The sequence below is a fragment of the Schistocerca americana genome, chromosome 7 (genome assembly GCF_021461395.2).
Source record: "Schistocerca americana isolate TAMUIC-IGC-003095 chromosome 7, iqSchAmer2.1, whole genome shotgun sequence".
Taxonomy (NCBI): domain Eukaryota; kingdom Metazoa; phylum Arthropoda; class Insecta; order Orthoptera; family Acrididae; genus Schistocerca; species Schistocerca americana.
The window spans coordinates 249,151,049-249,173,735 of NC_060125.1; the positions used below are offsets into that span (position 1 = coordinate 249,151,049).

The 22,687-nt window shown below is 44.5% G+C and overlaps 1 pseudogene; it reads right to left on the reverse strand.

Annotated features, from left to right (window-relative positions):
• Window positions 1–1,985: 1,985 nt before the first annotated feature.
• LOC124623263 lies at window positions 1,986–2,103 on the reverse strand (annotated as a pseudogene).
• Between the last annotated feature and the right edge of the window lie 20,584 nt (window positions 2,104–22,687).

The following is a 22,687-nucleotide window of genomic DNA, read 5'->3' on the forward strand; positions in this document are numbered from 1 at the left end:
CTACATTGCGTAGTGCGCATGCATATTTACGTTGCTGTTGTAATAGAAATCCTCGATCGAGCACGGGAGGGAATTTCGGTTCAAGGCCAATTTTTCTGACTGTCTTGGTCTGCCACACAAAACCCCTTTTTTTTTTTTAATTCTTTGTTGATCTCAATTTGTTCTATTCTGTTCGTTGTATATGATCGGGGCGGACATCTCATGACACCCGTTCAGGTTGTTCGTTGAACCGTTCACTCAGTTTTTTTATTACGGAGAGTAGCTAAACCCTCTGACCGAACACGTTGAGCTACCGTGCCGGCGTTAGGTGGTCGCCTGCGGCCCGCGAGCCGCTGCTTACCCACCCCTAACTTAGGGTATAGTACCATTAGTAGGCTTTGTTGCGTAGGTTTTTTGTTTCTGATGGTTGATTGATCTGCGCCCTGCAGCTACTTTCACTCCTGCATTGCGAATTGGTATGTGACTGAAGTGACTGTCTACCGGAATGACGCGTCGCAACGGAAAGGTCAGCGCGGGGCGACCTTGACGCGCGACGCCGAGCAGAAAACCGGTAGCAGCCGGCTAGGGCGCCGCCGCCGCCGCCGCCGCTGCAGCGGGTTGCGTCAGAAATAGCGCCGCAAACAGGTTTACCAGCGAGCGCCGGCTCCCCACCACTGCAGCCTCGTTGCTCGCATCACGCACGGTACAGTTGTACCTGCGTTAACTGCCACAGCGGTTATCGAACTCACGACTTCCCAGGTCGATATTTACAATCACCCCCGGCTTGAATAGTGGCTACAGCACTCGCCTATCACGATACCAGGTGTGGTAACATACTCTGTTTTAAATGAACTTGAAAAGATTCCGAGATCTTACCCACTGGCTGGAACATGTGCACTGCTAACTGTACATGCACCATCTCTAGCTGACTCCGAGCAACTTCCGCAGTAAATCTTCCTCGAAAGGCAAAACAGGGCAACAATTCAATCTACGACGTTCGAGCGTGACAGTGGAAAAATAAAATATAAAAAAAAGCTTTCACGGGAACATATGCAGTGTAACACCACTATCATTTTTTTTTCAGGGGTAATTTGTCAACTCATTAAGGTCAACATAGAAGGTAAGTGCATAACTTTGAGTCATGATTATGTAGACAAGTAATACAAACATTTGCTTCTAAGGTTTGCTAATAAAGTTGTTTTAAGTATCCCGTCATTTTAGTGATCGCTTAACGGAGGTTACTTTCTCGATGCCCTTCGTATTAGCAGTTCATTATCCTGCGAAGGAATCATTTTCTCAGAACAGAAGTAAAAGTATCTTTTTCTCAAAACTGCACTTAATTTTCGACGTAAACACCCATCGTACAATATTGCCCAATGACTAGACTCAAGCTACAAAATCGAGAGTCACGCAAAAATCGGAGCACTTCAAATTTCCACGAAAATAAAATAAAACTAAAATAAAATAAAAACAATTTATCATCAACAACAATATGAAGGCTTACTCTTGTCTAGTCTTTTCCATATTCAAGATTCTCAGAATTGGTCTTCTCTCTTTACTGTAGTTTTCTGTACTTTGTGTCCCTGTGGCTGTGCAATTATACGTTATTATTTGGATATCTCTTATCGGCCATTCTTCATCCAAAGTCTTTAGTTTCTTGTAGTATACCCTTACACCTAGTCCGAGGTTTGTGTCTCATTTATCCTAAAATCGACCGTGGAAACTAAATTGGCTTACCCTGATTTTTTGTTTTTCTGTCTGAGACGACCACTCTTCTCCATAAGACTAACTTTAACTCCGTCCGAACAGGCCTTGGAAGGCCCAATGGTACCGACCGGCCGCCGCGTCGTTCTCACCTATAGGCGTCACTGGATGCTGAAATGGAGGGGCATGTTGTGGTCAGCAGACTGCTCTCCTGGCCGTATTTCAGTTTACGGGACCGGAGCCGCTACTTCTCAGTCAAGTAGCTCCACAGTTTGCCTCACAAGGGCTGAGTGCACCCTGCTTGCCAACAGCGCTCGGCAGACCGGCTGGTCACCCATCCAAGTGCTAGCCCAGCCCCACAGCGCTTAGCTTCGGTGATCTGACGGGAACTGGTGTTACCACTGAGGCAAGGCTGTTGGCTCTTCTCTATAAAGGATTGTAGGAATTGTCATGGTACTTTAAAATTGTTTAATTGACACAACGCTGGTTTTGTCATCTGTTCTTTTAATTGTGTCACATAAGCTAGGGAATGATTTAATTTTGGACCAAATGTCACTGGACTTATCTAAACCCAAATTATGACGGGGGAACTTAAAAACCATGACTAGTTTCATGCTTTGTCTCCCAGTAATATTTACGTCCTTTTCAACTGTTTTCCAATGAATGCTTGTATCTTGGTTTTATTTGACGATAAGTCAAAATTATATGTTTTTAAAGAAATCGTAGAATTCACAGCCTTTGTTAAAGGTTTTTTTTTTAGTTTCTTACTTTATTTTTTGCGCATATAACCAACTCCGGCATTGCAGTGATGATCATAACTACAGATGAAAGTAAAAGTAAAGATATTTTTAGATAGAAAAATCAAGCCAACTTGAACAGTTTAAAAGCTTGCTATAACAGGCTACACTTTGGTGTAATGTAGTCAAGGTTTGGTTCCTATCATAAGCCTCGTCCAATGAGCTGCTTATCGGCGAGGACGAAAGCCGCACAGCCCATCGATATCAACGCGATATGGTAGTTCCCAGTACGCCGTTATAAACTGACAGACGGCCTACTTCTGCGATCCTACCTGTTCTACGGCTGCTGCATGTCTTACGTTAAAAATTTAACCATTGCATTAAAATTTACTCTACCATTTTGCTGAAGTGATTATTGCATGTAAGTGCGAACCTCACTTTGGACTGCACTGACATTTAATTCCCATCAGTAAATATATTTTTTTTTATGATCTGTCACCACAACTCCACCAGTCAGAAGAATGTCACTGTTGTCCACCATTTACGTATCACATACGTCGTTGGTCAATTCAGTTAACGGTTACGCGTCCTCTGTGTCCCTTCCTTGTGAGATGAGAAGCATGTTTTTTTTTTTCATTTGTATGCAGAAGTTTCATGCTTCTCAAATTCCGACATGCCTTTAATTTTAGTTTCTTTTTATATAACAGATGAGGGCTGTAAAGCTGAACCATGTTATCTGTGTAAATGAAATTATATGTGACCAAGATTATGAATTTTACGATTTATTTATGTATCACGGTAATTGGTTCCCTTTGCAGTTCAAGGCGACTTCATTTCATGTTATATGTTCTTCATGTTGAGTACAGTTCGTGGACTGAAAAATATTTTTAGCGTTAGTTGAACTCGCCAAGACCGCTTTTCCGAGAAACTCCACCTTCCGCTAGCTAACAATTCCACGATCTAATACAGTTCTTCCGCCTTCCACGTGCACACGAACCTACAAACATCGGACAATCTGATTAGAACTTCACGTTCGCGAATGGGAGCTTATTTGTGAATTATTTTAAGCCTTTCATATTTACATAATAACGTTATCGATCATTGTGGATTACAAATTCCACGTTTTTGTTAACGTGAAACCACCTCCAATCTCTGACACACAGAAGGGGCTACCAAATGGATTCCTCGATTTGCTGAGTTCCAAGTGATTTCCGAAATTTACCATTGACGCCTTCCAGTCAGATGGATCATACGTCTAGAATGTTTGACTTTTGATTCAAATGTGGGTATCCTTATTGGTCATCTTATTTCTCCCATTCACAGCACTTCCCCGGAAAGTACTAGTTGCTGGCCCGACTTCTCTCATTATTACTCGTACTTCAACTTGACGGTACTGGCAGAATGATTGGCGTCACCATACAATTTTTAACCCTTAAGCCAGCCTAGCAGACTCGGATTATTCAACATGCGTTGTGAATCGCCTGTAGAGTTCGCTTTATGTGATAGCATCAAAACTAACCCATCAAGTTCTGGCTTCGAAGTAATCACCCCAAACTCATGGTGCTCACGCGAACTCTCCCAGGAGTGGGTTCTTGCATCACTAACAGTCAAGATCAGGACTCCATACCGCGCCTGTCTACTGAGTCAGAATCAGACGAACGTAAAATCATTTGTCCAATTAAAATGATACCCTAATAATGGCTCTTCTGACCGCTTATCTCTTAAGATTCGGAAATAATACATTACTACCTCTCTTTCTCATTCTTAACCTGCAGAAATGTCCGCCCCCGGTAGCTGAGTGTTCAGCTCAGCGTGTTCGGTCAGAGGGTTTAGCTACCCGCTGTAACAAAAAAACTGAGTGCACAGATCAACGAACAACCTGGACGAGTATCATCGGACGTCCGCCACGAACAAATTCAACGAATAATATAGAACAAAATGAGATCAACCAAAAAAGAAAAAAAGTGGTCAGCGCGACAGAATGTCAATCCTAAGAGCCCGGGTTCGATTTCTGGCTGGGTCGGAGATTTTCTCCGCTCAGGGACCGGGTGTTGTGTTGTCCTAATCATCATCAATTCATCCCCAGCGACGCGCAAGTCGCCGAAGTGGCGTCCAATCGAAAGAATTGCACCCGGTGAACGGTCTACCCGACGGGAGGCCCTAGTCACACGACATTTATTTTTACCTGCAGAAATAATGCGTATTCACAAGCAGAGGAAAATTATGTTCCTATTGATTTCTCTTTCATAACCGATATCAAATCAGTGGTTAAGGTATACAATATCCTCGGGTTGCGAAGTAAAGCGGTAGCTCTCAGCTCTATATCCCTGCGATTTACCTGTCGTCTGACGTAATTCCACTTGTATAAATAGCAGCTTGTTTGCGAGGGGGAAACGATGCAGGTGCTGCATTCTAGACTCGTTATCGGACAGTTTGTAATGTCTCTTTTTTAATACATGGATTGCGAAGTGATTAGTGCCTGCAGAACTCGCAACGAATGGATCGAAGAGAAGTGGGAACGAAGTGGGAGTGTGTTTACTGCAAGTAGCTCGTGTTACTCGAGGGTTTAAGGAAAGAGGGCTTGTTGATGTTCTAGCCAGCTTAGCGTAACATCTCAACGACTCCAAGAAACTCAAATGCCTTAACAGATAACCTTCATAATATGCCAGCAGGAGGAGGCGCACTTTCCCTCCACTTTGAAAAATCATGGTCTAAATAAGCGAACAAGGGGACAGGCGTCGTTCAAGGCTGTTGTCTTCAAAACTTTGCACCAATACTAAAAGATTATTACTAACAATTCCTAGGAAGCCCATCAGGTGGGTTTACTATAGGGATAGGTAAGGAATGGGGAAAAGAGGATGGGGAGACAATAGGTGCGTAGATTGGTGGACGGAGAACAGAACATAGCCCAGCTACAGTAGGGACCTATGTAACGATAAGACACTAAGCCACTTCATGTGAGTTGTATGAGTGTGACTGGGTGGAAAATACAGAGGCATTCTGACGCAGGGGCAGGAGTCATAACTAGGAAGTCAGCAGCACATACTTCAGAGGAAATAGTGTAACCAGCAGACTAGAGAAAAGTGCGCTGCATCTTAAAGACGTGTATTTTCTCCTCGGTAATTAATTTATGATTCTGGTTATCTTAAGTATTTATATAAGTTTTTCAGTGGCCTATTTTTCCCATGTCATGACCTGTCTGTGTTTTACACGTCCAATGAACGATCCCCATATTTTCTTGAATGAATTAGTCTGAAAGTCTAAGAAATGTGCCACTCAAAATATATTGAGGACAAGTAAATATATAATGATAGTTTTTCGCTAAGCTATAATGATGATGTTGTTGGACTGAGAACGCTCAACATCATGGCTCTGAGCGCCCTTATTGGATGTCAACAAACACATCTCGTGCTTTGAGCGATGTCTGTTCTCATAAACGATTTTGCTGCTCCGATTCCCCAGGAAAAAGTTAGCATTTTCCCTCAGAATGTCTGGCTATGTCGAAACAAGATGTGGTTTGCTGCCGATAAAATACATTTGTCAGTCTCCTTGTCATGTACTGAAACCTGTCAATCATTTGAGATAAAGGTCCTTACGTCAAACCATCTGTTATACACTGCCTGAAAAAAAAGTGAAGTACCCAATAGATATGACTGGATTTCAATGATACTTCATACGCGAAAACGAGTATGGTGGTGGCCAGGGAAGAAGTCCCGTTCTTCCAGTGTTTTGGATAGGCACAGTGCTGTTACTCCTGCTGTCATAGCGTGGGAAGCTATCGGGTATGATTCGAGGTCACAACTGATAGCGATTAATGGAACTCTGCCAACACAACGGTATGTTTCAGACATCCATCATGGCCATGTGTTACCTCCCATATAACAGTTTGCTGGTGACATTTTTCAACAAGACAAGGCTCGTCCACACATGGCACGTGTCTCTCAAACATTTTGTGCGATGCTGACGTACTCCCCCAGACAGCAAGATCCTCAAATTTGTCCTCAATAGAATGAGTGTAGGCCCAGCTCGCGTGTCAATCCCATCCCAGTGCCTGTATCCAGAATTTCAAGGACCAGTTAGAACAGTCGTGGGGCAGCTTGCTTGAGGAGAGAACACAATGAAATTATAGTACCATATCCAATTGAATCAATGCATTCATCCAGGCCAGAGGGTGTGCAACGTATTACTGGTAAGTGGTCTCATACTGCAAAGAACTTTGTAAATCTGACTAGATACCGTAATAACTGCAATAACATCACATACCCTCTCAACCCGGAAGTTTAATTTCGTTTCCTCACACCCTTCTGAGTGATTCTCCTTTTTGTCAGGTAGCTGAACACATGATAAAACAGGGACTGAGTCTTGCACTAAAAATCTGCTGAGTTCCTCTCCCAAACAATAGCGCAGAAGGTCCGACACTTTACAAAACTGCAAAGCGCGTGTTACACTTTTGCCATTGTCAGCTATGACGGTAGACAGGTCCCCAAACAAGTTGAAGGTCATCCTTGTGTAGGTACACTGATAAGCCAAAACATTACGACTACCTGCTTAATAGCTTGTTTGTCCGTCTTTGGGACGAAATACATCATTGATTCTGACTTTATTCGGCAGTTCGTTGGTAGGTTTGTGGAGGTATCATGTGTTGTTGTTGTGGTATTCAGTCCGGAGACTGGTTTGATGCAGCTCTCCATGCTACTCTATCCTGTGCAAGCTTCTTCATCTCCCAGTACCTACTGCAACCTACATCCTTCTGAATCTGCTTGGTGTATTCAACTCTTGGTCTCCCTCTACGATTTTTACCCTCCACGCTGCCCTCCAATGCTAAATTGGTGATCCCTTGATGCCTCAGAACATGTCCTACCAATCGATCCCTTCTTCTAGTCAAGTTGTGCCACAAACTTCTCTTCTCCCCAATCCCATTCAATACCTCCTCATTAGTTATGTGATCTACCCACCTAATCTTCAGCATTCTTCTGTAGCACCACATTTCAAAAGCTTCTATTCTCTTCTTGTCCGAACTATTTATCGTCCATGTTTCACTTCCATACATGGCTACACTTCATACAAATACTTTCAGAAATGACTTCCTGACACTTAAATCTATACTCGATGTTAACAAATTTCTCTCCTTCAGAAACCCTTTCCTTGCCATTGCCAGTCTACATTTTATATCCTCTCTACTTCGACCATCATCAGTTATTTTGCTCCCCAAATAGAAAACTCATTTACTACTTTAAGCGTCTCATTTCCTAATCTAATAACCTCAGCATCACCCGATTTAATTCGACTACATTCCATTATCCTCGTTTTGCTTTTGTTGATGTTCATATTTTATCCTCCTTTCAAGACACTGTCCATTCCGTTCAACTGCTCTTCCAAGTCTTTTGCTGTCTCTGACAGTATTACAATGTCATCGGCGAATCTCAAAGTTTTTATTTCTTCTCCATGGATTTTAATACCTACTCCGAATTTTTCTTTTGTTTCCTTCACTACTTGCTCAATATACAGATTGAATAACATCGAGGAGAGGCTACAACCCTGTCTCACTCCCTTCCCAACCGCTGCTTCCCTTTCATGCCCCTCAACTCTTATAACTGCCATCTGGTTCCTATACAAATTGTAAATAGCCTTTCGCTTCCTGTATTTTACCCCTGCCACCTTCAGAATCTGAAAGAGAGTATTCCAGTCAACATTGTCAAAAGCTTTCTCTAAGTCTACAAATGCTAGAAACGTCGGTTTGCCTTTCCTTAATCTAGCTTCCAAGGTAAGTCGTAGGGTCAGTATTGCCTCACGTGTTCCAATATTTCTACGGAATCCAAACATCTTCCCCGAGGTCGGCTTCTACTAGTTTTTCCATTCGTCTGTAAAGAATTCGCGTTAGTATTTGGCAGCCGTGACTTATTAAACTGATAGTTCGATAATTTTCACATCTGTCAACACCTGCTTTTTTTGGGATTGGTATCATTATATTCTTCTTGAAGTCTGAGGGTATTTCGCCTGTCTCATACATATTGCTCACCAGATGGTAGAGTTTTGTCAGGACTGGCTCTCCCAAGGCTGTCAGTAGTTCTAATGGAATGTTATCTACTCCCGGGGCCTTGTTTCGACTCAGGTCTTTCAGTACTCTGTCAAACTCTTCACGCAGTATCATATCTCCCATTTCACCTTCATCTACATCCTCTTCCATTTCCATAATATTGTCCTCAAATACATCGCCCTTGTATAGACCCTCTATATACTCCTTCCACCCTTTCTGCTTTCCCTTCTTTGCTTAGAACTGGGTTTCCATCTGAGCTCTTGATATTCATACAAGTGGTTCTCTTTTCTCCAAAGATCTCTTTAATTTTCCTGTAGGCAGTATCTATCTTACCCCTAGTGAGATAAGCCTCTACATCCTTACATTTGTCCCCTAGGCATCCCTGCTTAGCCATTTTGCACTTCCTGTCGATCTCATTTTAGAGATGTTTGTATTCCTTTTTGCCTGCTTCATTTACTGCATGGTGCCATATCCAATTGAATCAATGCATTCATCTAGGCCAGAGGGTGTGCAACGTTACACTGGTAAGTGGGCTCATACTGTAAACATCTTTGTAAATCTGACTCGATATTGTAATCACTGCAATAACATCACGCACCCTCTCACACCGGAAGTTTCGTTTTGTTTCCTCATCCCCTTCTGGGTGCTTCACCTTTTTGATAGGCACTGTATATGGGTAGCTGAACACATAATAAAACAGGGACAGAGCCATCCACTAAAAATTCGTTGAGTTCCTCTACATTTTAGCAGCTACGATGGTAGACAGGTCCCGAAACAAATTGATGGTCACCCTTGTGTGTACACTGATAAGCCAGAACATTAAGACTACCTGATTAATAGCTTGTTTGTCTGTCTTTGGAACGAAATACATAATTTATTCTGACTGTCAGATATTCGGCAGTTTGTTGGTAGGTTTGTGGAGGTATCATGTAATTCTCGTAAATAATGAGCCGCTGGTTTGCGTACGCTGTGATGGCTCCCGATAATGACCCAGATGGGTTCGAAAGAATTTATATTAGGCGAATTTGGTCGCCGAGACATCAACATGAGTTCACTATAATGCTCCTCAAATCACTGTAGCACGGTTCTGGCACCGGGATGCAGACAATTATACTGCAGAAAAATGGCATCGCCGTCGGGGAAGACGTCAAATATGAAGGGCTGCAGGTGATTCGCAGTTGTGAGCGTGTCTTCGATTATTGCCACAGGATCCATGCAGCCGCGGGAGAACGTCTCCCATAGAATAACGCTGAACCCACCAGCCTCCGTCTGTGGCGCGCTGCACGTTTCGAAGCACCGTTCACCTCTATGACGACATTTTTGGAGACAACCATCGACCCAGTGCACCAAAAATGTGATTCACCGGAAGAGCCAGCATGTTTCCACTGATCGACGGTCGAATCCCGATGGTTGCGTGCTCACTGCAATTGTAATTGACGATGTCATTGGGTCAACATGTGAACGCGTGGGGATAGTCTGCTACGGAGCTCCATGTTCAACAATGTACGATGAACAATACGCTCAGAAACACTTATGCGTGCACCAGCATTGTGCTATTTGGGCAGAGATGCCACAGATCACCATTCACCCTACTTTAAAAAGCAGACAAGCCCCCGAATCCCACGCACTGTGAAGAGTCGTGAACATCCAACCATTTAGCGCCTAGTGGTAGTTTCACTGTCCTTCTGCCTCTCCCCCTAGATGCTCACGGCAGTAGCACGTCACCTTCTGCCCTTTTGTCAAACTCGCTTATCTTTATGGATTTCCCCATCTGCAGCCCATATCTTCGCTATCACAATCCCCCGCCCGTGTCTGTCCCGCTTACATACTTTTGTTTCCCCATCACGAGCCCGCAACGCCATCAGGCAGTGGTAATAATGTTTTGGCTGATCAGCGTATATAAGACATATATAGTCAAAATATACATTACTGGCAATTAAAATTGCTACATCAAAAAGATGATGTGCTACAGACCCGAAATTTAACCAACAGGAAGAAGATGCGGTGATATGCAAATGATTAGCTTTTCAGAGCATTCACACAAGGTTGGCGCCAGTGGCGACACCTACAACGTGCTGACATGAGGAAAGTTTCCAACCGATTTCTCATACACAAACAGCAGTTGACCGGCGTTACCTGGAGAAACGTTGTTGTGACACCTCGTGTAAGGAGGAGAAATGCGTACCATCACGTTTCCCACTTTGATAAAAGTCGGCTTGTAGCCTGTCGCGATTGCGGTTTATCGTATCGCGACATTGCTGCTGGCGTTGCTCGAAATGCAATGACTCTAAGCAGATATGGAATTGGTGGGTTCAGGAGGGTAATACGGAACGCCGTGCTGGATCCCAACGGCGTCGTATCACTAGCAGTCGAGATGACAGGCATCTTATCCGCATGGCTGTAACGGATCGTGCAGCGACGTCTCGATCCCTGAGCCAACAGATGGGGATGTTTGCAAGACAACAACCATCTGCACGAACAGTTCGACGACGTTTCCAGCAGCATGGACTATCAGCTCGGAGACCATGGCTGCGGTTACCCTGGACGCTGCATCACAGACAGGAGCGCCTGCGATGGTGTACTCAACGACGAACCTGGGTGCACGAATGGCAAAACGTCAATTTTTCGGATGAATCCAGGTTCTGATTACAGAATCATGATGGTCGCATCCGTGTTTGGCGACATCGCGGTGAACGCACATTGGAAGCGTGTATTCGTCATCGCCATACTGGCGTATCACCCGGCGTGATGGTATGGGGTGCCATTGGTTACATGTCTCGGTCACCTCTTGTTCGCATTGACGGCACTTTGAACAGTGGACGTTACATTTCAAATGTGTTACGACCCATGGCTCTACCCTTCATTCGATCCCTACGAAACCCTACATTTCAACAGGATAATGCACGACCGCATGTTGCAGGTACTGTACGGGCCTTTCTGGATACAGAAAATTTCGGCTGCTGCCCTGGCCAGCATATTCTCCAGATCTCTCACCAACTGAAAACGTCTAGTCAATGGTGGCCGAGCAACTGTCTTGTCACAATACGCCAGTCACTACTCTGGATGAACTGTGGTATCGTGTTGAAGCTGCATGGGCAGCTGTACCTGTACACGCCATCCAAGCTCTGTTTGACTCAATGTCCAGGCGTATCAAGGCCGTTATTACGGCCAGAGGTGTTTGTTCTGGGTACTGATTTCTCAGGATCTACGCACCCAAATCGCTTGAAAATGTAATCACATATTGGTGAACCATTCCGCCAGAAGACAGTGTGTGTCGATAGACTCTATCCTATCCGTAACCTGGTGGGCATCACTTCTTACCAGAGGTTGGTATGAGGTTCGCCACCCCACCGTGGTTGTATTTGGCTACAGTTTGTTGCACGCCCCATCCAACCACACGTTTTCACATTGGTCCATGACTCTTTTGTCCCATAATTGGACGCAAGGGACGGCACACAGAATCACAGTGCCTCCTTTGCCCGCTGCTTTGGTTGCTTTGTCGGCTGCGTCATTTATCCACATACCAACGTGTCCTGGTACCCAGCGAAAGACCACTATTTGCCTTGGTGTTGGATCTGCTGTAAGGGATCCTGGACAGTTAGAAACTTTTCTCTGCTGGATATATGTATTGTACAAATTGCAGGGTGTAACTAACCTGTTTCTACGGGTTGTTACGTTAAGATTAGGGTCGTCACCGACTCTAACCATACAACTAATCAAAGTTTGGCAGAGTCGGAAAATAAATTAATTTGATCACAGACCAAAAACTCATAAAAATGCATACGTTGTGATGTCGTTCATAGGGGATTCGATGTAATTAATAGTATTGCCCGTGCACTCTTCACGAGAATCAAACATTTAAAATAAAATAGAAAATGCATGAACACTGTGCATAAGATCAGCACCCAGCAACACACCTGAAGATAAGACTTAATGTAAAGCATTTGTTTTAAAATAAAAGAGGAAACTAATCACTGGACCTGTGCGTAAGGAAACGCGTTGAATGTGCTAACGGGAAAGCTATGAGGTGTGTGGCTTAGGTGCAAAAACGTAACCGCGGAATACAAGAGAAAATTGTGGATAAAATCATTTATTCCCAAGATATGGATGTGAGGCATGTACACAATTCCTGATAACATTTATTCCTAAAACATTAAAGAAAAGCATCTATACGTTCACCGTTGTAATCTACACCTAAAATCATTGGTGTGAATCATTCATACAACTGCTGTTTTCTGATAACTGTTCGCAATAACTCGTGAAGCGGTACACGTTTCGCAGTACACCCGCGTGCCCACGTGGTTTGTGGAGACGCAATTTCTAGTTACCATGGCCAAGTTGCAACAATATCATATCACACAATCATGAGCAGTTAACATTCGTTAAAACAAACATGAAATAGGACAGTTAGTGTTGACGGTAGCCCGACAAACTCTAATGTTCAACAACGTGGTTGGTTCCTCACGGACGAAAGATACATAAAGCAAGGAAAATTTACGAGAAGGCAAAGCTATTAATATTTAGAAAAATAAAAACTTATACAAGCACAGCTGAAGGCAAACTGACATTCATACAGAAGCGAGTGCTCACTTCTTATCGACACCTTTGTATGGCGCTCTTCCGGCGGATCCAACTCTCCTATAGAAATTTACTAAAAGAAAAATCTGCCAAAGTTCTGCATTCCTTGCTGCGACAAGGCAAAGCAGTCTTTCAGAGTTGAAAAGCGAGACCAAAAGCTAACAGCTCTCCTCTCGCCAAGTAACAACGCCCCACGCGGTCAGTCTAACTCGCCCTTCTTCGACTAGAGCACAGCTGTGGGCGCTTCCCGTACCGGCGGCAGACTGCCTCCCTTTTTCTTCTCCAGCCTCTTCCACGCTCCTCGTGGCCCGGAAAATCCAAAGATGCCATTTCCGCCACCAACCTAACGCAGGTGGGTTTCTCACAAGTAACGCAAACCTCTTTGCCTACTTGACAATTACGAGAGTTGGCTATTCTGTACAACTGCTGCTGAATCTGTATGATTATCGCAGACTTTCTGCAGCAGACTACGCCACCGTCTAGCAACGTGACACACAACCACATTCATTCAGTCACACCACTATGAGAGTTATGAGGAAAGAGAAACAAGGAAAATAAAGAGAAATGCTAGTGAAAATGGGCTACCGGACTAATGAAAGGTGGCTACAGGACCCTTTCAAGGGTACTGAGAGAGTGGGGACAAATGAGAAATTCTGTACTGTGATGGCTTCTCACCAGCTCCATTGTGTTTAGCACCATTTACACCTCAGTATCACAATCTGATGGCAGTTCTGGGAGGCAAACTCTGAAGTCCCTATCAGGGAACCAAAACTGCAAATGTTAAACTCTTGATACGACCCTAAATTTAATAACATCAACTTTTTAAAATTTTTGGAATGTAAGATTTCTTGTACTCCGTCATACGCCTCTGAAGGCGCCAAGGCAGTAGCTTCTTCCATTCCATTGACTCTTTACCACGATGCCTGTTAAATCCAAATCTATGACAGATTCACCTCCACATTAACATACACACTCTGCAAGCCACCATATGATACATGGCGAAGGGCACCTTGTTAAACGCTTTCCTGTTTCACTCGCAAATGGAGCGTGTAAAAGACGACTGTCTGTAAATCACTGTACGAGTCCTAGTCGGTCTCACCTTGTGTCACAGTTCTTACGCGGAATGTACGTTGTGGCAGTAGAATCATTCTGCTGTCAGTCGAAAATGCCGGTTCTCCAAGTTTTCTCAATAGCGTTTCGCGAAAAGAACGTCTCTTCCCTCCAGGCGTTCCATTTGAGTTCACGAGGCGTCTCAATAACAGTTGGGAGTTGATTCAATTTACCGGTAACAAATCTAGCAGCAGGAGTCTGAATTGCTTCCTGTAATTCGACCGACTGGAGGGGATCGCAAACACTCGGGCAGTACTCACGAATGAGTCACACTAGTATGCTATACCGCGACTGCCTTTATACACTGACGAAAAGAAGTCGCAACAGCAAGGAAGACTTGTGCGTCATAAACGAATGTTGGTAGGCATGTTTCTCCACATGAAAGATGATTTCTATTCAGTTTTCGCCCCAGTCGCGCAAGAGTGACGCTAGTAGCGCCACTACGAGGAATTCAACGGTCGTAAGCGTTAGTTAGGCCGGTGTTACACTATCAAATTTCTTTGTCGAAGATTTGACCAAACATTTGATCAAATATTCGTCAAATATATTTGATAAAGATCTTTGACGTGGCGCTAAAAAGGGGTATTACACTGTCATCATATTTTTCGTCAAAGTTCAAGATAGCCAACAACAACAACTTTTTATTAACCGCAGCAACCGCATGTACCACAACTGCACAGTGTGCACATGGGGGAGAGAAGCGGGGGAAAAAAGGAAACGTACCTGGGTGAAGCCGTGGGTTTTACGACGACACTATAAAAGCATTCAACAAAACTTGTTACGTGAGCTTATAGTGGAGGACGTCAAGTCGTACATCAGTTACTTAAGAATGGATGAGCATACATTTCAGTATATGCTCAGTGAAGTGTATCCTCATATCACAAAGCACAATACTCACTTAAGAACTGGTATATCTGCAGAAGACAGGCTCACTGTAACACTCCGATTCCTTGTTACAGGAAGGAGTTAGGTTAGGTTAGGTTAGGTTGGGTTAGGTTAGGTTGGGTTGGGTTAGGTCAGATCTCCAATCCTCTTAATCTATTTTTGTACTCAGGGTGCCTCAAGTTGTTAAGCGCCTCATCAGCGTCATACATCTCTATTAATTTTGTAGTTGTCAGTACACACCAATTGTATTTACTGGCAATGTTTATAAAAACACTACAGATCACAGAACGCTGCAGTGACGCTAGCGCTCCGTGTGGTAACATCTCACATTGCAGTGAACGGAAGACAAGCGACTTCTTTGATCAAATTTACAGCGAGGCCCTAGATTTGATCAAATTTATTTGACGACAGACGAGATTTGACAAAGTTCCCCATTACACCATCAAATTTCTGTGACAAAGATATTTGACAAAGAAATCTGATAGTGTAATACCAGCCTTACCTTTGAGATTGGGCGTGGTGAGTTGATGTTTGTCAAGAATGCCTGAAAGGCGACAAACATGCCACTATCAGCACCTCGCTGAGTTTGAACAGGGTCGTGTAATAGGGCTATGAGATGCTGGCGGTTCCTTCTGTTAACACTGCAAAACGTCTTGGCAGCAGTTTAGCCACTGTACTTGATTGCTGGCAGCGGTGGTCACGAAAATGTAAGGTCGCAGTCGGACTGGACTCCGAATGGCCACGTGGCATTACCGAGGTGGAAGACCATCGCGACCGGCGTATGGCTCTGGCGCATCTACTGCAGCAGTTTGAGCAGCAGCAATCATATACAACCGCTCACTTGACGAAAGGTCTGTTCCTAGAGACTGGAAAGTAGAACAGGTCACACCAATATTCAAGAAAGGAAATAGGAGTAATCCATTGAATTACAGATCCATATCACAGACCTCAATTTTCAGTAGGATTTTGGAGCATATACTGTACTCGAACATTATGAATCACCTTGAAGAAAATGACTGATTGATACGTAATCAACACGGATTCATAAAATATCGTTCTTGTGCCACACAGCTAGCTCTTTATTCCCATGAAGTAATGAGTGCTGTCGACAAGGGATCTCAGATCGATTCCATATTACTAGATCTCCAGAACGCTTTTGATACCGTTCCTCACAAGCGACTATTAATCAAATGGTTCAAATGGCTCGAGCACTATGTGACTTAACTTCTGAGCTCATCAGTCGCCTAGAACTTAGAACTAAATAAACCTAACTAACCTAAGGACATCACACACATCCATGCCCCAGGCAGGATTCGAACCTGCGACCGTAGCGGTCGCTCGGCTCCAGACTGTAGCGCCTAGAACCGCACGGCCACTCCGGCCGGCACTATTAATCAAATTGCGTGCTAATGGAGTATCGTCTCAGTTGTGTGACTGGATTCGTGATTTTTTCTCAGAGAGGTCATAGTTCGCTGTGATAGATGGTAAATCATCGAGTAGCGTAGAAGTGATATCTGGCGTTCGGCAAGGTAGTGTCATAGGCTCTCTGCTGCTCCTGATTTACATAAATGAACTAGGTGATAATCTCAGCAGCTCCCTTAGATTGTTTGCAGATGACGCTGCAATTTACCGTCTAGTAAAACTATCAGACGATCAATTCCAGTTACAAAATGATATAGAGAGAATTTCTGTATGATGCGAAAAGTGGCAATTGGCACTAAACAAAGAAAAGTGCGAGGTCATCCACTTGGGTACTAAAAGAAATCCGATAAATTTTGGGTGTATGATAAAGCGCACAAATCTAAGGGCTGTCAATTCGACTAAATACCTAGGAATTACAATTACGAGCAACTGAAATCGGAAAGACCACACAGATAATATTGTGGGGAAGGCGAAACAAAGACTGCGCTTTGTTGGCAGAACACTTAGAGGATGCGACAAACCTACTAAACAGATAGCCTACATTACACTTGTCCGTCCTCTGCTAGAATATTGCTGCGCGGTGTCGGATCCTTACCAGGTAGAATTGACGGAGGACATCGAAAAAGTACAAAGAAGGGCAGCTCGTTTCGTGTTATCGCGCAGTAGGGGTGAGAGTGTCACTGATATGATACGCGAGTTGGGGTGGCAGTCACTGAAAGAAAGGCGGTTTTCTTTGCGGAGAGATCTATTTACGAAATTTCAGTCACCAACTTTCTCTTCCGAATGCGAAAATATTTTGTTGACACCCACCTACGTAGGGAGAAATGATCATCATAATAAAATAAGAGAAATCAGAGCTGGAACGGAAATATTTAGGCGTTCCTTTTTCCCACGCGCCATTCTAGTGTGGAATGGTAGAGAAGTAGTATGAAAATGGTTCGATGCCAGGCACTTAAGTGTGAATTGCAGAGTAACCATGTAGATGTAGAGTTAGCACCACAGTGACACGATGAACTGTTACAAATCGGTTGCTTCAAGGATAGTTCCGATCCGGACGCCCTGTACCGTGCGTTCCACTGACACCAAAACATCACATTTCCGACTTCAGTAGTGTCAAGGGAGAGCTCATTGGAAGGCTGAGTGGAGGTCTGTTGTGTTTTCTGATGCAAGCTGGTTCCACCTCGGTGCCAGCGATGGCCATGTGTTGAGGGCCTGCAACCAGCCGGTGTGCGTGCTACACACAATCGGCCCACACCTGTAGCTATGATCAGGACTGCGACAGCAGGAGCATTCTCGTGGTTATACCACGCACCCTGATTGCGAAACTGTACGCCAATTTGGTAACTCGACCTATTGTGCTGCCCTCCATGAACAGCATTTCAGGAGGTGTTTTCCAACACGATAATGGGCGCCCACGTATCACTGTTGCAACACAACAAGCTCTACAGAATCTGAGATGTTGCCTTGGCCTACTCTATCACCAGATGCGTCTCCAATCGAGGACATATGGAACATGATCGGACGACAACTCTAGCTTCATCTACAAACATTTTTAACTGTCCTTCTATTGGCCGACCAAGTTCGACTCCATCTCACAACCTGACATCCGGCACCTGTACAAAACAATGTATGCGCTTTTGCATGTTTGCATTCAACATTGTGGCGATTACACCGGTTATTAATGTAACAGCAATTCACACATCAAATGGTTTATCTCGATCTTACATTAACCTGTGATCAAGCAATGTTAATCACTCAAATATGTTACCTAGAAAAATGTATTCCCAAAATTGCATTACTCTACATTAATTATTTTTTGGTGTTGCGATTTGTTTCCGTCAGTGTAGATGAGCTACATTTTCCTAGAATTCTTCCAATAAACGGAAGTCGACCATTCGCTACCCTACTACCGACCTTATGTATTCTTTTTATCTCATCTGCATCTACATCTACATCTACATCCATACTCCGCATGCCACCTGACGGTGTGTGGCGTAGTGTACCTTGAGTAGCTCTATCGGTTCTCCCTTCTATTCCAGTCTCGTATTGTTCGTGGAAAGAAGGATTGTCGGTATGCCTCTGTGTGGACTCTAATCTCTCTGATTTTATCCTCATGGTCTCTTCGCGAGATATACGTAGGAGGGAGCAATATACTGCTTGACTCTTCGGTGAAGGTATGTTCTCGAAACTTCAACAAAAGCCCGTACCGAGCTACTGAGCGTCTCTCCTGCAGAGTCTTCCACTGGAGTTTATCTATCATCTCCGTAACGCTTTCTCGATTACTAAATGATCCTGTGACGAAGCGCGCTGCTCTCCGTTGGATCTTCTCTATCTCTCCTATCAACCTTATCTGGTACGGATCCCACACTGCTGAGCAGTATTCAAGCAGTGGGCGAACAAGCGTACTGTAACCTACTTCCTTTGTTTTCGGATTGCATTTCCTTAGGATTCTTCCAATGAATCTCAGTCTGGCATCTGCTTTACCAACGATCAACTTTATATGATCATTCCATTTTAAATCACTCCTAATACCTACTACCAGATAATTTATGGAATTAACTGCTTCCAGTTGTTGACCTGCTATTTTGTAGCTAAATGATAAGGGATCTATCTTTCTATGTATTCGCAGCACACTACACTTGTCTACATTGAGATTCAATTGCCATTCCCTGCACCATGCGTCAATTCGCTGCAGATCCTCATGCATTTCAGTACAATTTTCCATTGTTACAACCTCTCGATATACCACAGCATCATCCGCAAAGAGCCTCAGTGAACTTCCGATGTCATCCACAAGGTCATCCTATTTTGTAGCTAAATGATAAGGGATCTATCTTTCTATGTATTCGTAGCACATTAAACTTGTCTACATTGAGATTCAATTGCCATTCCCTGCACCACGCGTCAATTCGCTGCAGATCCTCCTGCATTTCAGTACAATTTTCCATTGTTACAACCTCTCGATATACCACAGCATCATCCTCAAAAAGCCTCAGTGAACTTCCGATGTCATCCACAAGGTCATGCTATTTTGTAGCTAAATGATAAGGGATCTATCTTTCTATGTATTCGTAGCACATTAAACTTGTCTACATTGAGATTCAATTGCCATTCCCTGCACCATGCGTCAATTCCGCTGCAGATCCTCCTGCATTTCAGTACAATTTTCCATTGTTACAACCTCTCGATATACCACAGCATCATCCTCAAAAAGCCTCAGTGAACTTCCGATGTCATCCACAAGGTCATGCTATTTTGTAGCTAAATGATAAGGGATCTATCTTTCTATGTATTCGTAGCACATTAAACTTGTCTACATTGAGATTCAATTGCCATTCCCTGCACCATGCGTCAATTCGCTGCAGATCCTCCTGCATTTCAGTACAATTTTCCATTGTTACAACCTCTCGATATACCACAGCATCATCCCCAAAAAGCCTCAGTGAACTTCCGATGTCATCCACAAGGTCATTTATGTATATTGTGAATAGCAACGGTCCTACGACACTCCCCTGCGACACACCTGAAATCACTCCTACCTCGGAAGACTTCTCTCCATTGAGAATGACATGCTGCGTTCTCATATCGCGGCATGAAATGACGATTTCCTAAATTTAAAGTAAGGTACGACTGAGCACCAAAATGAAATTTTGTCTTTGTCGTCCATTCTACTCGTATTGTCACTGAACGATGACACATTCCCGTACACCACAGTAACTCAGTAAACAGTCACCCTATCTGTCACACCTTTTATGTATACAGAGAACAACAGTTGTCACCCTTCTCTGGGACACTCCTGGTGATGCCCTTGTCTCTGATGAACACTCGCGATCCAGGACAACTTACTGGGTTCTATTACTTAGAAAGACTTCGAGCCATTCGCATATATGAGAATCTATTCCGTATCCTCGCACCTCCGTTAACACTACCCAGTGTGGATTAGTGACAAAAGCTTATCGGAAATCTAGGAGTATACAATCTGCTTGTCGCCCTTCATCCATGGTTCGCAGGATATCGTGCCAGAAATGGGCAAGCTGAGTTTCGCACTAGCAGTGCTTCCTAAATCCGTGCTGATCTGTCGAGAGAAGCTCTTCCGTTTCAACGAAATTTATTGTATTCGAACTGAGAGCATGTTTAAGAATCTGCAACAACCGATGTTTAGGAAATTGGTCTCTACTTGTGCAGGTCCGTTCTTTTACCCTTCTTATACAGAGGAGTCGCCGCGCAGCATGAGGCGCCACGTCACGAATTGCTCGGCCCTTACCACCGGAGGTTCGAGTCTTCCCTCGGGCATGAGTGTGTGTGTTATTCTTAGCATAAGTTAGTTTTAGTTAGTTAAAGTAGTGTGTAAGTCTAGGGACTGATGACCTCAGCAGTTTGGTCCCTTAGGAATCCAAACACTTTTGGACGTAGAGGAGTCACGTGCACTTTTTCCAGTTGCTTGGAGCTTTGCCCTGGTGTTTGGCACTTATCCACTAGCGGACTATGTGGAGAATTTTCTAACGTAGGAAAGTAATTTTCAATTCATAGCTGCCGAATTATGACACTGACTTTTTCTTTATAAATGCAGTAACATACTTTTTCTCTATGATGCTGGAAAAGCTTCAAGAGGAATAGGTTACTTGTGAGCACCAGGAGTCATCCTCTCACTTCCCTCCATTCACAATAATACAGACACGACACCACAATCCAGTGCAGAAGTCCACAAGACAAGGCAAATGCAAATGCAAAAGCACTCCACTAGGACCTGATACAGAACAGCATGCGCGATTCTCACATGCCCCAAGCGCTTATTTCTCTGTATGTGGAACTGTCTTTAGTTTTGAGTCCCACACCAGCATTTCGTGTTACGCATATTCCACTTCATCTGCTTCCGTATCTGTGCTAATCTCCTTCGTGCTATTCTTAGTCACTATCTTAAACTCGAAGTATCCTTTGGGAAGTGATAAACATTGCTTAAGTACGCCTCCTCCTCCTCTTACTACTACTACTACTACTATTACTACACACACACGCACAAACACACACACACACACACACACACACAATAGCACGGGTGTTGGCTGAATTTTTTCCGGAGGGAGGGAGGAAGGCTCTAAATTTGCCATTTTTGATAAAAAAAGAGAGTTGCCCAGGTTCGAGACATGTCATGGCATAAGAACTATTTACACAGGGTGATTCAGTTGCCCCTGGCTGTGGGTTTCATGCAAACCGAACGCCTTTAAAAACCATGTGCGAGATTTTCATATTCTCTCGCTCGCTATGGGCAAACTACACTCCCGGAAATGGAAAAAAGAACACATTGACACCGGTGTGTCAGACCCACCATACTTGCTCCGGACACTGCGAGAGGGCTGTACAAGCAATGATCACACGCACGGCACAGCGGACACACCAGGAACCGCGGTGTTGGCCGTCGAATGGCGCTAGCTGCGCAGCATTTGTGCACTGCCGCCGTCAGTGTCAGCCAGTTTGCCGTGGCATATGGAGCTCCATCGCAGTCTTTAACACTGGTAGCATGCCGCGACAGCGTGGACGTGAACCGTATGTGCAGTTGACGGACTTTGAGCGAGGGCGTATAGTGGGCATGCGGGAGGCCGGGTGGACGTACCGCCGAATTGCTCAACACGTGGTGCCTGAGGTCTCCACAGTACATCGATGTTGTCGCCAGTGGTCGGCGGAAGGTGCACGTGCCCGTCGACCTGGGACCGGACCGCAGCGACGCACGGATGCACGCCAAGACCGTAGGATCCTACGCAGTGCCGTAGGGGACCGCACCGCCACTTCCCAGCAAATTAGGGACACTGTTGCTCCTGGGGTATCGGCGAGGACCATTCGCAACCGTCTCCATGAAGCTGGGCTACGGTCCCGCACACCGTTAGGCCGTCGTCCGCTCACGCCCCAACATCGTGCAGCCCGCCTCCAGTGGTGTCGCGACAGGCGTGAATGGAAGGACGAATGGAGATGTGTCGTCTTCAGCGATGAGAGTCGCTTCTGCCTTGGTGCCAATGATGGTCGTATGCGTGTTTGGCGCCGTGCAGGTGAGCGCCACAATCAGGACTGCATACGACCGAGGCACACAGGGCCAACACCCGGCATCATGGTGTGGGGAGCGATCTCCTACACTGGCCGTACACCACTGGTGATCGTCGAGGGGACACTGAATAGTGTACGGTACATCCAAACCGTCATCGAACCCATCGTTCTACCATTCCTAGACCGGCAAGGGAACTTG